Source organism: Panthera pardus, unplaced genomic scaffold (assembly GCF_024362965.1).
Source record: "Panthera pardus isolate Hobbes unplaced genomic scaffold, ASM2436296v1 HiC_scaffold_17, whole genome shotgun sequence".
In the NCBI taxonomy this organism is placed as follows: Eukaryota; Metazoa; Chordata; class Mammalia; order Carnivora; family Felidae; genus Panthera; species Panthera pardus.
In genome coordinates this window covers 124,767,347-124,785,571 of record NW_026526732.1, presented here as the reverse complement: position 1 = coordinate 124,785,571, position 18,225 = coordinate 124,767,347, and the positions used below count along the sequence as shown (strand labels likewise).

The window sequence follows — 18,225 nt, the reverse complement described above, 5'->3', positions numbered from 1 at the left end:
TACATGAAGGGAAGGTACCAATGATGCAGTCAGAAATTTGGTCAAAACACATGAATGCTCTCAACAAACTAACCAAAAACTCTCACTTTATGTTTCCCACTTACCTTTGTCCTTATCTCGATAATCAACCTGCAGCATCGAATATGACTTTGTAAGAGAGAAAAGGGCCTGTTATCAATTTTCCAAATCTAGTTTCATACTTCCTGCAGACTGAAATGTACATGTCCGTTGCTAGTAATTTGAACTCAGTAAAATATAACCTACTCTGACGATAATTCAAGTTGCCTCCAACACTGTCCAAGAAATAAAGCATCGTAGTCTGAAAACAATAGTACTTTTGAAAGTATTGTTCACAGGAAAGGGTTAACATATACTAGGCACACGGTGATACTCCACGGTATATTTGATTTAGGATCAAAAATAATCCAACCAGCGTTTCCTTTTCCAAGACTAAATGGAATTTTGATATGAACCGAGGTTTAATTTATATTTCTGGACTGGCACATTTTTGCTGTCAGTCTCTGTTCCATCAACGTAGTAAGTACAAGAACTGAAAATCTGCTTTTCCTTGAGGTCTCAATAAAGGAAAAAAATAAATAAATGAGTTTCATTTTTGTTACTTTATCTGTCAACAACCACTAGGCTGGTATGAATCTTGGCAGTATGTAATCAAAGTCTTGTGTACTGCAATAACACAGCCGTTCTCCCTCATTCACTGTGATTGTTTTTGGTTTTTTTCCCCCTCTACTACAAAGCACTGTGGTACCCTAAGCTCAGTCTTCCATATGCTCGCAAAATAACTCGCCTATATGAAAGCGCAAGGGGTGGTCTATTTCTTACTATTAACGGAAGCGACAGCCGTCAACAATCGGTGCCCAGATCCTGCAATCTCCCCGCATCAAGTACAAAACTCAATTCTTTGTCTCCTGAAACGACTTAGTAAATAACACCGAGAGAATCAAGACCTTGGAGAAAGAAACAGAGGGAAGTCATTTTTAACCAGAAGTCTGGAGAAGTTGATTTGCTTTGTAACCAAATGTATTAGCCAAATTTATTTGGTTCGTAACCATTTTTCAATCCCTGCTGTCAGTGGAGAAATGAGGGTCCCGCCCAGCTGTGCAAGGGGGCCTGCCCCCTGGGATTGCTGGGAGACTCCAGCACCCCCCCCCCTCGAGTGTCCCCTCAAGGCTGGGTGCTTCCGCAAGCCCCTGGGAGGTGGGCCCCTCAAAGGTCCACGTATGGTTTTGACATCTATGCAAATCGTTCCTCCCACATTCATTCTGGGCAGAGGCACACATGTAAGTTATAAATGCCATGCCTGGAGTGATTTATGTTGTGCTCTGCATTCTGGGAGAGGACAGGTAAACGCTAATAAGGAATCTTTACAAAGTAAGACAGGCAATCCGCGGGTTCCCTTTTAGCATCCCCAAAGTTTAGCTTATCTTATCTTTCTTATCTTATGTTATCTTGTTATATTAATTTTATGGAATTCATATAGTTTATATAATTCATATCTTTATATAATTTCTATATCATTATGTAGTTCATATAATTTATGTAATTCGTATATTTTTGTATATTTCATAACTTCATATATTTTTATATAATTCATATACCTTCATATAATCCACATATTTTATGTAACTCATATATTTTTTGTATTTCATGTATTTTATATAATTCACATATTTTTTCTTATATTTTATATAATTCATATATTTTATGAATATATATTTCATGTATTTTATATATTTTATAGAATTCATTATTTCTATTTCATATATTTATATAATTCATTTTTTATGTAATTCATATATCTTAATTCATATGTCTTTATAAAATTCATATATGTTGTATAATTCATATATTTTTACAATTTGTGTATTTTCCACTATATTTTACATCATGTTGTACATTGTGTTACATATACAATATAATATATAACATATATTATACTTGATATATAATATTATGCTTGTTTATTGTCTGTCTCCCTTACTAAAAAAAAAAAAATCAAAACCTAAAAAACATGTTTTCAGACTAACCTAAAATAAAATTGTTCCATGGGGACAATGACATTATGTCTTTGTTTACTGCAGCCCCCTCGGGGTCTAGAAGTGTGCTTGGCACACAGAGGTACTCATAACATCTGAATTCATTTGTCAAATCAACCCTTCTCGGAAACCTACTGCAAATTCTTCCCTGTCTGAGATGATTTGTCTTGATTAACTGAACGACTTTTTTCCCACTCTTTATTCGTCTCTTCCTTTCTATTCCCCACCCCCTCTACCTTTTCCTCCAAGATCCCTCTTCCCTTTGCTCTTTAACTAAGTGCTTTCTAGGAACAAAATATTATGTTTGTGGATTTTAACAAGGAACAAACAAAGCACCATGGCCTCTGCCTTCAGAGCACAATGAGCTCAGAGAACAAGGAAGGGAAACTATGCAATCTGGTAAGATTTAATACTGTGGTAAAGGAGTTCTGTTCTAGCACATAGCAGGAACATCTAACCCATAATACTGGGGACTTAGAGAAGACTCCCGGAGAAATTGCTACCTGACGTTGTTTCAAAATGTGATCAGGAATTAGCCAAATCTAAAACTACCGGGGAAAGGAATTTTTCATGGAAGGGGAAGCATGGGCAAAGGCGAAAAGATGCAAAGAGCGTAAAGACATGAGAAGCATGTTTCATTAGCAGATGCTGTTCGATTTTGCTCAGTCCCCTGAAGTTACAATATTGTAAAGTAAGTAATGGCGTCCAGACTTCCTCACTAGTCCCAGAATGGAGTTTAACTCATGTTTTTGTTCAAATGATTATTACGTTTTTGCACTTTCTGCTGGTATGATGTTTCCTATCTATTCATTCGACCAGTATTTATTGAGTGCTTTTTATGTGAATATGTCAGTAAAGTAAAATGCTCAAATATCCTTCCCCTCCCAGAGCTTACATTCTGGGAGTGGAAGAATAAAGGCAAACAAATATGTATATTTTATAGGTTTTGTGGGGGTTCTTTTTTGGTGGTGATAAGTGTCGTGGGAAAAAATGAGAGCCAGATAAGGATGATGACGCAACTCAAGGACGAGTAAGGGTCACGTGTTTTGCATATGCCTTTGTTTCACACTAAGAATTACACTCAAGATCAAATCACTATATTCTCAAGACTGTAGAGATAGTGAAGCCATACTGCAATACTTATAACCTATTATTTATAATGTCTTATGATTTTGCCAAGTTCTTGCTATACAATAAATCAGCCTATGAGTCAGATAAGAACCTACACTTAAATGGCAGAACAATTCCTCCTCTTTACGGTTATGTCTTGCCCTGATAAACCACTAACCTGAATACAGTAGGCTAAATCCAGTAGTCTAAGACAGTAAAGCACAGCAAACCTATGATACATTCGGAAACAACAGACTTCCTCCTAACACTACTAGCTCCTTTGCTCAAGTTTCATTGGATAGTGTGAGGCTATAATAAAGTGGGATGGCTTTTGAATAGGGTGTAAATTACCAGAAGGTAGGTTGCTAATAAGATAAATTTCTGAAAGTGCCCTAGTCATTCAGAATATGCATTTGGATATATCTAAAATCATCTCACAGGAAAATTAATAGACCCACTGAGAAATTCAAAGTAGGGCATCTAGCAACATACATACAACAGATTCTAATTTCGCTGGCATTTAACTGTTTGTTATATTCAGATGAATAATCTGACAGCCCCACGTGTAAATATATATCTTACAGGATGCATTGAAGCAATTGGATGTGATACATAAATTAATAAAGCAGGACACTGGTCTTACAGGTACTCTTGGTACTCTGTTGTTGTTTCCAACTTCCTAGAATTAGCCATTCAATGTTTAGAATCAGCCTCAGTTGATTCATTTCTTGTGCTATTTTTTTTACTGAACTGGGGGTGGAGAACACATGTACTTGCCTCTGCCCTTCCACACATATCAGGTTTTCCTATCATTTAACTCAGAGCAGCACAGAATGTAATCAGGGCTTTTACTTAAATTACAGTGTACATGAACTTTGGTCAGGAAATACTCCAGTGTGCACCCATGCAGTTCCTTGGGGGCTGTAAGAGCGAGAACGAAATTGCCCACCAGAGGAAGGTTAGCGTGAATCATGGCAGTGTCTTGGCTCAACGAGGCAATCACTTCCTTTCAAATCAGCTCCATTAGCTCCCGAGGAAGAAAATCTGAAGGCATCTATCTGTTCCTTGGGAGGTTTTTATCGACTCCATTCTTGTCCTTTTCCTGTGAATCCACCTGTTTCAGCTCAGCCTTTTATCACCAACCATCATGTTTTCTGTGATATACTGTCAGTGAAATAAAAATAGGAGAACTGCATGCAAACTAAATCACTAACTAAACGGTTTACATTCTATGATGCTAGCCATGCACCAACATTTTACAAACTAGGATATTCTCCCGAACACTATTCCTTTTAAAGGCATGAAGGCTACGTAAGTGTAATGAAACTGAATTGCTATGCACTTTATGAATACATTTGGGAAACCTTCCTATTTTCCCCTCTTTGAAAATCCAGTATGAAGAACTCAGGTTTAAATGTCCACAATGCCAGTTTACATATACATATGTGGAAATCAGGGGCTGTAATAGAATATAGAAAGTGAAAACTATGTCAAACTTATACATGCCTTACCATACTAAATCAATCCAAATACTGTTTTATAAGGTTGATTTACAAACATTTTATATATATATACATATATATGTGTGTGTGTATATATATACACACACACATATATATTATGTTTGTAATATATATAATATAAATAATAAATGTAAGTAAATATATAATATCTAATATTGTAATATATAAATACAATATTATAATATATATTATGTATATAATGAATAATATAATAAAATATAAAATATATGTGTGTATATATATTTTTTTTTAAATAGGGTTCATGCCCAGCACAGAGCCCAACGTGGGGCTGAGATCAATGCCTGGGCTGAGATCAATGCCTGAGCTGAGATCAAGAGTCAGATGCTTGGGGCGCCTGGGTGGCTCAGTCCGTTGAGTGTCCGACTTCGGCTCAGGTCATGATCTCGCGGTTCGTTATTTCGAGCCCCCCATCGGGCCCTGTGCTGACAGCTCAGAGCCTGGAGCCTGCTTTGGATTCTGTGTCTCCCCCTCTCGCTCCCTGCTCGCACTCTGTCTCTCTCTCTCTCTCTGAAGAGTAAATAAACTTAAAAAAAATTTAAAATAAAAAAAAGAGTCAGATACTTAATCAACAGTCACACAGGCACCCCCAAACATATTTTACATTTAACTTAAAGGCAACTAAAGATACAAGAATACATCTTACTGTGATAAAGCATAGTATTATGCTAAATATTTAAACAGAACAACACAACCCAAATAAACATCCAAAAATAAAAGTTAATGACAAGAACTCAAAGTACGATTCAGATGTTCACTATCAATACTATTATTCAGCACTCTCTTAGAAATCTTGGCCAAAGCAGTTAGAACAATAGATGAGCTCAAACTATTGAAAATCATTATATCTTATGCAATTATTATTTGAAGATGATATGCTTCCCTACCATGAAAACATAAGAGATGTAACAAAAAAACTTTTAGAACAAAGGAGATATTATTGACACAATAGCTTGAAAATAACCAGGTAATCGTTAAGAATCATTAACTTTTCTAAATACCAACAATAGGCACTTAGAAGACAAAATGAGAATAGAAAAGCAACACCCAGGGGCACCTGGGTGGCTCAGTGGGTTAAGCATCCAACTTCAGCTCAGGTCATGACCTCATGGTTTGTGGGTTCGAGCCCCACATCGAGCTCTGTGCGGATAGCACTGAGCCTGGAGCGTGCTTCAGATTCTGGGTCTCCCTTTCTCTCTGCCCCTCCCCCCCACACACTTTGTCTCTTTGTCACTCTCAACGAATAAACATTAAAACAAAATTTTTTTTAAGAAAAGGAACACCCAGAAAAGCTCCAGAGCGCTCTCAAAAATTAAATTATTTATATTAGATTTTGCATAGGAGTCCGTTGGTCATCATCAATAGTATTCGTCTTACTCAGAAATTCAAACTGAAAGGCATGAATTTCTTTAACAGCCGGGTTAAAAACAGCAAATGGATAATAGTTCTTTTTTCATCTTTACAGAAAAGCTAGCCTGTGCGAATTACTTGACCACTAACCCTGTATTCCAGAACAGGTGCCCTGTTGGGCAAATTCGCCTTCTCAACTGCTTATTCTTACTTCCTTTCCACATCTTGTGGGTATTTGAGATATCAGTGATTTGAAAATCTAAATAGGGTAACAGTAGAAGTTTGCTAACAAGTACTAATTAATTGAGCCATATTCTTTCTTCCCCGAAGGCCCTCCCTCGTGGTAGATTATGAGGCATCTTAACTTTCAAACCACCATAGTGCCGTTGAGTGCATAATTCCTGCAGGGCATTATCCCAAAGCACCTCGAGGCATTAATGCATCCTGTGCTCCCCTGGACCTCAAATCCACAGCGGTAGAGTGTGTCCCTAAGTAGCTAGCTCCTAAACTGGAAGATCTTTCCATTACTTAAGTAATGGCGATAATTCAAAGGTGAAGTATAAATATACTATTTTTTTTTACACGTTTCAAAGTCCTTCCAAAAATATCAAGGTGGATTTCCTTTTTTTTTTTTTTTCCTAGCTTGAAGCCTGGCAGCATGATTCTACATGTAAATAAATTGATGTATATAGCGTGCAATATTGCCTTTCAAATTAGGACCTACCTGAAATTAAACATCAATCACCCTCTAATCTTTTTTTCTTTTTTAAGAGAGAGAGATAGGGAGAGAGAAAGTGAGCAGGGGAGAGGGGAGGGGGGCAGAGGCAGAGAAAGAATGCCAGGCAGGCTTGCATTGTCAGTGCAGAGCCTAACACGAAGCTCGTTCCCACGACCCAGGGATCATGACCTGTGCCGAAATCAAGAGTGGGACGCTCAACTCACTGAGCCACCCAAGAGCCCCACCCTAACCTTTTTTATTGCGCCATCATTCATTTAATAATATGTCTTCCTCATGGATCTAAGGTTACTTGTATTTATGCACTATGTTTAAGACTTCATTTAGGTAGTAATGTTTTCTTAATTTTTTTTTGATGTTTATTTATTTTTGAGAGAGAGACAGACAGAGTGTGAGCAGGCAAGAAGTAGAGAGAGAGGGAGACACAGAATCTAAAGCAGGCTCCAGGCTGTCAGCACAGAGCCCCATGCAGGGCTCAAGCTCACAAACTCTGAGATCATAACCTAAGCTGAAGTCGGAACCTTAATGACTGAGCCACCCAGTCTGCCCAGGTAGTAATGTTTTCATCACAGTGCAGCACATTTCAATATGGAAGCAATCAATACCATGGATTATTAGATTTAGTTTAAATAATCTTAATTAATAATCCTTTCTCTGAAAACTCTGGAAATTTATAGACAACTACACTTTATCTCCTAAAGCAAAGGGTTCAGGACTTCCCCTGGGTTTTTTTTAAATAAGGTTTTTGGTCAATTTGCTGTTAAATTCTCTCTAATAGAAAACAAAAGTGATCTGAAAGAAACTCTAAATGGAGTTATTTGGAGATGAAGGACTTATTTATATTTAAGAGCATAAAATACTAAGGTCACGAACAACTTTTCTAACAAAATTGTTCTTAAAATGGAAATGCAACCATTGACTCTAGTCAACATCATGGCTTGCAAAGTTTGAATGTATATGAAACTGCATTGGTATGGTGTAACTTCTTATTCTGATAGGAAGTTATGTCTTTTAAAATTTCACCATCTATTTCGGAAGATGTGGGTAAACAATCCAGTAACACGTCCAGCTGCTAAGACGATGATCGCATCGCTAATGTGGCAGAAAACATTGTTCTGTCACATTTTGTTCTGTCCTTTTACTGTGCAGCTGTTTATATTAGGAAAAGACTTGGACTTCTGCAATACCAGCTTTGTGATTTCCGGTCTAGCATTTCCACGATTCTAAGATTCTTAACCATCCTTTCCACCCTCGTATACATTCTTATGTTCACATTTTTATGTTAAAGCTATATAAATTTCACTGGCGTATAAATAGATCCAGTGGTTGAAATGTGTGAGCCCATTTCTCATCCATGAACCAGAGTAGTAACGCAACATCTCTCAATGTTAAAATCATTCTTAAAAGAATTCTTACTCCAACCAACAATGTACGAACGATTTTATAAAATATTATCTTACGAACACAGTTATCCATTAGGGGGTTTTGCTAACATCAACTTGAAGACAACACAGAAAATAATTGTGCTGAATGGTTGGTAAAAAGTGTTACCAATGGTTTCAATTTTAGCATTAACAGAAACAGGAAAAGATAACACAAATAGACGTTCTCCTAATTTCCTGGGCAAATCTGTCTGATTAACTGTAAGGAGGCAGTTCTTTCTGAGAGGACAATAAATGAAACTTTTCTTATTCTATTGAAATTCTCAAAACTCAAATATCTGATTAAAATGCTCTTTCCCAAACTGAATGTTGTTCTAGAACTCTTACTCCATTAAAAAAAAAAAAAAACAAAAAAAAACAGGAAAGTAAACTTAAATTGATGTGTGTTGATTTGTGTAAACTGACCAAATATTTTATCTTTCATGTATCTCCATAAAATATTTCTTCATTTCAGAAAGAAGGATACATTCCTGAGTGTTTATTTTTAGCCTTTGAGGTCAATGAAGGAGGTTCAACTCACTTAGGAGCCAAATGGGGTCTACAGACACAAATCCAGGTCAGTTCAATAAACCTAAAGCAAATGATTTGCCTGTCTATTTCCTTCATCTTAATAACAGTTGAAATGTCTTAAAGCAAAAACAATATATATTTTTTAATGTTCTATAAATTTAGGGGTGCCTGGGTAGCTCAGTCGGTTGAGCGTCCGTCTTCAGCTCAGGTCGTGATCTCACAGTTTGTGAGTTCGGGCCCCGAGTCAGGCTCTGTGCTGACAGCTTGGAGCCTGGAACCTGCTTCGGATTCTGTGTCTCCCTCCCTCTCTACCCCAACCCCACTCACACTCTGTCTCTCTCTCTCTCAAAAATAAATAAACATTTAAAAAATTTAAATGTTCTATAAATTTCATATAACACTTGTTTCCCATCTTAAGGGGAAAATAGCCACAAGTGAGAGTGATGTAAACAGTTTTATACAACATGACTTCTAAAATAACCTAGGCTATGTGCACTATGGGGAGAAACAATTCTCATCACATATTTGCTCAGACAATTTGAATTATGCACTTTACATGTGCACTACAAGTTATTTTTATTACAAATTTTTGTGCATGTGTAACTTTAATGGCTACACCAATCTGAAATTAGATTTAGAGTCACATTTATAACCATAATCCATGATTTCTTTGGCTCAGGCACAACTATTATGGATCTCCTACCCTTATTTCAAATTACCCCTCATCTCTGCTGGAAGGATCTAAGGCCTTAGATCATATATGCCCAAACTAATTTCCCTTAGTGTCTTTAGAACATTTGCCATTTTCGGGGTGCCTGGGTGGCTCGGTCGGTTAAGGTCCGACTTCAGCTCAGGTCATGATCTCACGGTCTGTGAGTTCGAGCCCTGCGTCGGGCTCTGTGCTGACAGCTCAGAGCCCGGAGCCTGTTTCAGATTCTGTGTCTCCCTCTCTCTCTGCTCCTCCCCTGTTCATGCTCTGTCTCTCTCTGTCTCACAAATAAATAAACGTTAAAAAAAAAAAATTTAAAAAAGAACATTTGCCATTTTCTTTCTCTACCACTCCACCTTCTGCTTTGCTGCTGCCTATGTAAAGGTTTTTCTACCAACAGAGGAGTTTTTCAAACCATTCTTATCATGGAATCAATGGTGGTGCTTCCATTCTATGAAGCCACAGGAAAACCACTTGTTGTCATTCCAGAGCTGCCATTGGGGCCACCTCCAGTGACCACTGTTGCCTCCAATGCTAATATTTGCTGGTACCCATTCTAGGCTATGGTACATTCTCTCCAACATCTTCTCTTGTTCTGATCAGACCTTAGACTCGTGCCTCCATCCATCCATGTGCCATTGGCAATGTCAAGTGAAGGGATATACATAGTCTTTGCCCACAAGGGACTCCTCCACATTACACAAGTTAGCAGGTAGAACCATTGTGGTTCTTCAACAACTGACAGAGATCTCAGTTCTTATTCCAAGACCCTCTCCCAAAAAACCAGGAAGAAATGCCTGGGGATTAGATCATGGGACAAGATGATTGGCAAACACTACTGTAATCAAAATTTCCACACCCCACTCACAGCAATGGACAGACCATCTAATCCAAAAATCAACAAGGAAACAATGGCTTTGAATGACACATTGGACCAGATGGACTTAACACATATATTCAAAACATTTCATCCTAAAGCAGCAGAATATGTATTCTTCCCCAGTGCACATGGAACGTTCTCCATAATAGACCATATACTGGGACACAAATCATCCCTAAGTAAGTACAAAAAGATCAAGATCATACCGTGTATATTTTCAGACCACAATGCTATGAAACTCGAAATCAACCACTAGAAAGAATTTGGAAAGGTAACAAATACGTGGCAACTGAAGAACATCCTACTAAAGAATGAATGAGCTAACCAAGCTGTTAAAGAAGAAATTAAAAAGTATATGGAAGTCAATGAAAATGATAGCACCACAACCCAAAACCTCTAGGATACAGCAAAGGCAATCATAAGAGGAAAGATCTAGCAATCCAAGCCTTCCTAAAGAAGGAAGAAATATCTCAGATACACAACCTAACCTTACGCCTTAACGAGCTGGAAAAAGAACAGGAAATAAAACCCCAAACCAGCAGAAGACAGGAAATAATAAAGATTAAAGCAGAAATTAATGCTATCAAAACCACAAAAACAGTAGAACAGATCAATGAACCCAGCCAGAAGCTGGTTCTTTGAAAGAATTAACAAAATTGATAAACCACTAGCCAGTTTGATCAAGAAGAAAAAGGAAAGGACCCAAAGAAGTAAAATCAAGAATGAAAGAGGAGAAATCACAACCAACACAACAGAAATAAAAACAATAATAAGAGAATATTATGAGCAATTATATGCCAACAAAATGGGCAGTCTGGAAGAAATGGACAAATTCATAGAAACATATTCACTACCAAAACTGAAAAAGGAAGAAATAGAAAATTTGAACAGACCCATAACCAGTAAGGAAATCGAATTAGTAATCAAAAATCTGCCAAAAAACAAGAGTCCAGGGCCAGATGGCTTTCCAGGGGAATTCTACCAAACATTTAAGGAAGAGTTGAAACTGTTCCAAAAAATAGAAATGGAAGGAAAACTTCCAAGCTCTTTCTATGAAGCCAGCATTACCCTGATTCCAAAACCAGACAGAGACCCCACTAAAAAGGAAAACTATGGACCAATTTCCCTGATGAACATGGATGCAAAAATCCTCAACAAGATATTAGCCAACCGGATCCAACAATACATTAAAAAAATTATTCACCACAACCAAGTGGGGTTTATACCTGGGATGCAGGGCTAGTTCAATATCTGCAAAACAGTTAACGTGATTCATCACATCAATAAAAGAAAGGACAAGAACCATCTGATCCTCTCAATAGATGCAGAGAAAACATTTGACAAAATACAGCATCCTTTCTTGATAAAAACCCTCAAGAAAGTAGGGATAGAAGGATCATACCTCGAGATGATAAAAGCCATATACAAGCGACCCAACGCTAAGACAGGGTTTTCCACTCTCACCACTGTTATTCAACATAGTATTGGAAGTCTTAGCCTCTGCAATCAGACAACACAAAGAAATAAAAGACATCCAAATCAGCCAGGAGAAGGTCAAACTTTCACTCTTCGCAGATGACATGATACTCTGTATGGAAAACCCAAAAGATTCCACCAAAAAACTGCTAGAACTGATTCATGAATTCAGCAAAGTTGCAGGATATAAAATCAATGCACAGAAATTGGTTGCATTCCTGTACACCAACAATGAAGTGACAGAAAGAGAAATCAAGGAATCGATCCCATTTACAGTTGCACCAAAAACCATAAAACACCTAGGAATAAATCTAACCAAAGAGGTGAAAAATCTATACACCGAAAACTATAGAAAGCTGGTGAAATAAATTGAAGAAGATACAAAGAAATGGAAAAAGATTCCATGTTCCTGGATAGAAAGAACAAATATTGTTAAAATGTTGATACTACCCAAAGCAATCTACATATTCAACACGATCCCTATCAAAGTAACACCAGCATTCTTCACAGAGCTAGAACAAATAATCCTAAAATTTGTATGGAACCAGAAAAGACCCCAAATAGCCAAAGCAATCTTGAAAAAGAAAACCAAAGCAGGAGGCGTCACAATCCCAGACTTATACTACAAAGCTGTAACCATCAAGACATTATGGTACTGGCAGAAGAACAGACACTCAGATCAATGGTGTAGAATAGAGAACCCAGAAATGGACCCACAAACGTATGGGCAACTAACTTTTGACAAAGCAGGAAAGGATATCCAATGGAATAAGGACAGTCTCTTCAGCAAGTGGTGCTGGGAAAACTGGACAGCGACATGCAGAAGAATGAACCTGGACCAGTTTCTTATACCATACACAAAAATAAACTCAAAGTAGATGAAAGACCTCAATGTAAGACAGGAAGCCATCAAAATCCTCGAGGAGAAAGGCAAAAACCTCTTGGATCTTGCCCGCAACAATTTCTTACTCAACACGTCTCTGGAGGCAAGGGAAACAAAAGCAAAAATGAACTACTGGGACCTCATCAAAATAAAAATCTTCTGCACAGCGAAGGAAACAATCAGCAAAACTAAAAGGCAACTGACAGAATGGGAGAAGATATTTGCAAATGACATATCAGATAAAGAGTTGGTATCCAAAATGTGCAAAGAACTTATCAAACTCAACACCCAAAAAACAAATAATCCAGTGAAGAAATGGGCAAAAGACATGAATAGACACTTCTCCAAAGAAGACATCCAGATGGCCAACTGACACATGAAAAAATGCTCAACATCACTCATCATCAGGGAAACACAAATCAAAACCACAATGAGACAGTTGCCAGAATGGCAACATTAACAACTCAGGAACAACAGATGTTGGCGAGGGTGCAGAGAAAGAGAATCTCTTTTGCATCGTTGGTGGCAATGCAAGCTGGTGCAGCCACTCTGGAAAACAGTATGGAGGTTCCTCAAAAAACTAAAAATAGAACTACCCTAGAACCCAGCAATTGCACTACTAGGCATTTATCCAAGGGATACAGGTGTGCTGTTTTGAAGGGACACATGCACCCCCATGTTTATAGCAGCACTATCAACAATAGCCAAAGTATGGAAAGAACCCGAATATCCATAGATGGATGAATGGATAAAGAAGATGTGGTTTATATATACAATGGAGTATTACTCAGCAATCAAAAAGAATGAAATCTTGCCATTTGCAACTACGTGGATAGAACTGGAGGGTATTATGCTAAGTGAAATTAGTCAGTCAGAGAAAGACAAAAATCATATGATTTACTCATATGAGGACTTTAAGAGACAAAACAGATGAACATAAGGGAAGGGAAACAAAAATAATATAAAAACAGGGAGGGGGACAACAGAAGAGACTCATAAATATGGAGAACAAACTGAGGATTGCTGGAGGGGTTGTGGGAAGGGGGATGGGCTAAATGGGGAAGGGGCATTAAGGAATCTACTGAAATCATTGCTTCACTATATACTAACTAATTTGGATGTAAATTTTAAAAAATAAAAGATAAAGTCAAATCAAAAAAAAAAAAAAATTTCCCTTCCTCTCTGGTCCTGAGCTGTTGGCATGACATCAAGCTTGTGTGCCTGACCGTCTCTTACTTGGAATTAACCCTTTCCTAGGAGTCATCTTACTTTTTTCTTAAATGGAAATGCAATAAATGAGCTGGCCAAATGGCAGCTAAGAAAAGCTTAGCAACGTTTGAATTTAATATGGAATTTCATTGATAGAGTATAACTCTTTAATCTGATGGCTAGAAAGTATTTTTTAAATTTCCACCCAATATTTAAAGGAAACTAGGTTTTTAAAAAATGGCATTTCTGTCCAACTGCTAAGATATTGACCAAATCACTGACCTATCAGAAAACCTAAACTTCTGTATCAGTTTTGTCACTAAAAGCTATGTTCATTTTGGGCTCCTTTAAACCACAAATCCTCAGACATGCACTGAGTCCTAGACTGAACATACTTGAATCAGCTGAACTGGGATTCTACACACACACACACACACACACACACACACAGAGTGGTTCTCTGCCACTCTCCCTCTTCAATGACTATTTGGGGGGGGTGGTCAAGGGGCAGAGAGGGAGAGAGATAAAGAATCCCAAGCAGGCTCCACAATGTCAGCACAGAGCCCAATGTGGGGCTCGATCCCACTACCTGAGATCATGACCTGAGTTGAAATCAAGGGTTGGACACTAAACCAACTGAGCCACCCAGGTGCCCCCTTTGCAAGTACTATAATTCTGAATTTCCACAGGCTCATCATCATCAGATCAGTGCATAGCTGGCAATGAGCAGAGAGGATGAGCTGGGATTGGAAAAGCAGTCCACACACACAAAGCACAAGTTCTGGGCATGATGGAACAGAGGACATGTGACCAAAAAAAATCCCATAATTCTTACTAATGCTTTTTTGTTAAGCATCTAAAAGGTGGAAATATACTGATATTTACTTATGGGATGATAATTTATGCTCATTGTAATAATACCGTGGGGGAAATATCTAATTACCCTCTTGCCTAAGTAATCACATGGGTAGATCATGTAAAATTTTCTTTTTTTAATATTAACAAGAAACACTGTGTTCTATAATATCTCAAGTTTCTAAAATCACATACTTCTTCTTCATTCACCAACCGTAAAATTGTACATTTCATTTGCAATTGAATCTTTTTTTGGAGGGTCTCTCAAAGGCAGGCAAACAGGGTGGGTTTGAATAGAGATGTAGCAAATAATTTGTTTCTTTCTTTTTTTTAATTTTTAAAATTATTGATTTATTTATTTATTTTTGAGAGAGCCAGAGACAGCGTGAGCAGGCGAGGGGCAGAGAGAAAGGAGAAAGAGAATCCCAAGCAGGCTCCCTGCTGTCAGAGCAGAGCCTGACACAGAGCTTGAACTCATGAAACTGTGAGATCATGATCTGAGCCAAAACTCAGAGTCAGACGCTTACCAGACTGAGCCACCCAGGCACCCTGCAAATAATTTTTTTTCTAAATGTTGACCATGTTCCAGAAGACAGATGGTATAACCCTTACCTATGTAATGTCTGGCTGATTGTGTCAGGATGATAATAAATCATTTCTGGATTTTCCATCTAAAGTTTCTTCTTTTTGTTCCTTCCACTCTGCTCTCTCTACCTTTGAGTCACAAAATTTTCTCTCTCCTTCCATCTTCCAGAACCAGGCCAACTAACTGTCACTCATGACAATTACTACCTTCTATCTCCCAGATATGGGAAGAGGCCCATAGTGGCAGGTCTCAACCCACGCTGTCCATCAAAATGCCTTGTAGAAAACTTGGAATGTAGACCTACCCAACAACCATCCTGAAGGTTATGACTGCCAAAGAGTCTCTCACTTCTAGATAATTCTCATATATAGCCAGGGTTGATAAACACTAACAGAGGAACATAAATTCCATTTTTAGGCATATGTAAAAGTGATAAAGCAATATATGTTTACCTAAGCAATTATACTCTTCTTGTGGAAACTCCTACATACAAAACCAGCATCAAGGAAGTTGGCCTTTGGTATAGGCCTTCTTTAAAATCATGGAGAAACTACTATTTCCTGGCACGCAGAACTCACTCAGCCTATGTCCGGGAATACCCTTTGTGTTCAGACTTCTTTAATATCATAGAACTGATATTAAAAACAACAAGTACAATTGAGACCATGTTGGGAATATTATATTGTGGGTCAATATTGGTTAAGCGGCATTTGGGGTGTTGGGATGTTACAGCTCTCTAAGAGTTCTTGAAAATCTACCATGCAGATTTGCACAGCTAAACTTCCAGAAGTAGTTAGCTACAATCACATTGCTTAGTACGAGACACCAGCCACATACACCTATGGAGTACTTGAAATAAGGCTAGCCCACGTTGGATTTGTTGTCAATGTAAAACACACACAGATTTCAAAGACTTCATACCCCCCCAAAAAGTGAAGTATCTTTAAATGTTTATATTGATTATAACTTGAAATAATAATATTTGTAGATATTTGTAGCTATTGTTTTAAATAAAATGTATTATTAAAATTAGTTCACTAGTTTCATTAATGTGAACTATTAGAAAATGTAAGGTTATGTGTGTGGCTCGCATTATATTTCTACTTTATAACACTTACCCATAATTACTTCCGCCCCAACACTTATCACAAATGTCATCCTTTTCATAGACCTCATCCTATCCTCTCTCACCAACACTTACTTTACCATAAATGTAATTATTCTCCATGACTGGCTTTATTCAGCTTCTAACAGCCAAGCCATCAAGTTGGTACTCCACCTCTGAATATTCATCAAAAAACTTAAAATTCAAGGTTTCCACGTAGGCTTCTAGTCTTCTGGGATCACGGAGAATAAGAATTCCTACTGAAAAAACCTGAACACCTCTGTTGAATATAAATTTGTAAAACAAAACAAAACAAAACAAAAGCCTGCTCCAGCCTTCATTTGTGCTAAGGGACACACCTCTCTCTTGCAGTGAAACACCCTAGCTCCATAAGAAAGACTAATTTCCCACCACAGGAACCAAAGACCTAAAAAAAAATCTTTGCACTGAAGGTACCAGAAGTTTTCCTTCAGAGTCCGGGGTTGAACAAGAAGAAGCCAGACGAATGCCATGGGTCCCTAAGTCTCCTTCATGCTGCTGAACATCTGTCGCTCTGCCAGAATGTTCTTTGCCAGCTTGGGAGGTCGCTGATCTTGAATGTCTGACCCAGCTCTAGAGTCTCCCTTCTGAATATGTCAGCAACCTCTCAAGATGTTGTCTTGATCTTCCTGCACAATGCCCTGTGGCATGTCCATAAAAAAAAAAAAAAGAGGGAAGGTATATGGCAGTGGGGTGAGATGTGGAGATCACGGAGTCAAACAAGACTTGGCTTAAATCCCTTATTCCACCATTTATTCTCTTTCTTACTTCAGTCAAGTTAAAACCTAGATTTCCTCGTCTATAAAATGAGGAGAGTAATAAAATACACTGGACGTAGACTCTACCGGTTGGATACAATATACATTCACGAACCCCCCAATTGCATCTGGAAACTTGACTCCCAGGTAACAACATTTTCCGGTCTCTGTGACTAGACTTGTCAGGTGACCGGTTTCCAGCAAGAGGGTTATAAACAGAAACAATACATGTAATTCTGGGTCTGTGACCTTCAGCTTCCTTCCCAGAGCTTGGAACATGGAGCTGATATCAAATCATGTTGGATCATGCAGATGGGAACAAGCTTAAGGAATCCAAAGCAATGAAACAGAAGGTACTAGAGCCAGTCTAAGCCTCTGTTATTGAGGCTTCTATTGCATTAACTGATATGTATCCTAATATGCCCAAGGAAGTACAAAATGAGAGAAGAGAGTGCACAGAAAATGCTTAGCATAGTGACTAACTGATACTAAGCACTTGCAAACGGAGGCTTTTATTTTCATAAGCGATAGCCCTACATCTAGCTACTTTTTACAAACTTCCAGAAAAATGCACACAGACACATGCAAGGAGAATAAGCCAAGCCAAATTCACTGATTAGAACACGCATGATACGACGTAGAATGCAGAAATCTAGAGGCCGGTAGAATTTCCCCCGAGCTTTAGGAATCAAAATTGGTACAATAAATGCTCTGTATACCGTGCTAACCCATGGGGATCTGGATTGCCTGCTCTGTACAGGTGGAAATCACGATGAGGCTGCTAAGTGGGACCAGCAGAGAAACACACCTGTGCCAGCTCATGCTTCATTACTTCAGACAGCTCCCTTTCAAAAAGCTATCTGGTCATTCAATTCTGATGTCTTTTGTCCTGTTCGATGGATGAAGACGAGAGCAAAGACAGCAAGTTTTAATGACTTCCTTCTCGATAGGTACAGAATAAACAATCTTTCCCTCTTGGCAG

The 18,225-nt window shown here is 38.1% G+C and overlaps 1 protein-coding gene across 1 annotated transcript in view; it reads right to left on the bottom strand.

Moving 5' to 3' along the window:
• LOC109249552 (uncharacterized) overlaps positions 1-18,225 on the bottom strand; it is a 276,220-nt gene that overhangs the window by 199,129 nt on the left and 58,866 nt on the right. The gene's annotated exons all lie outside the window — the stretch shown is intronic.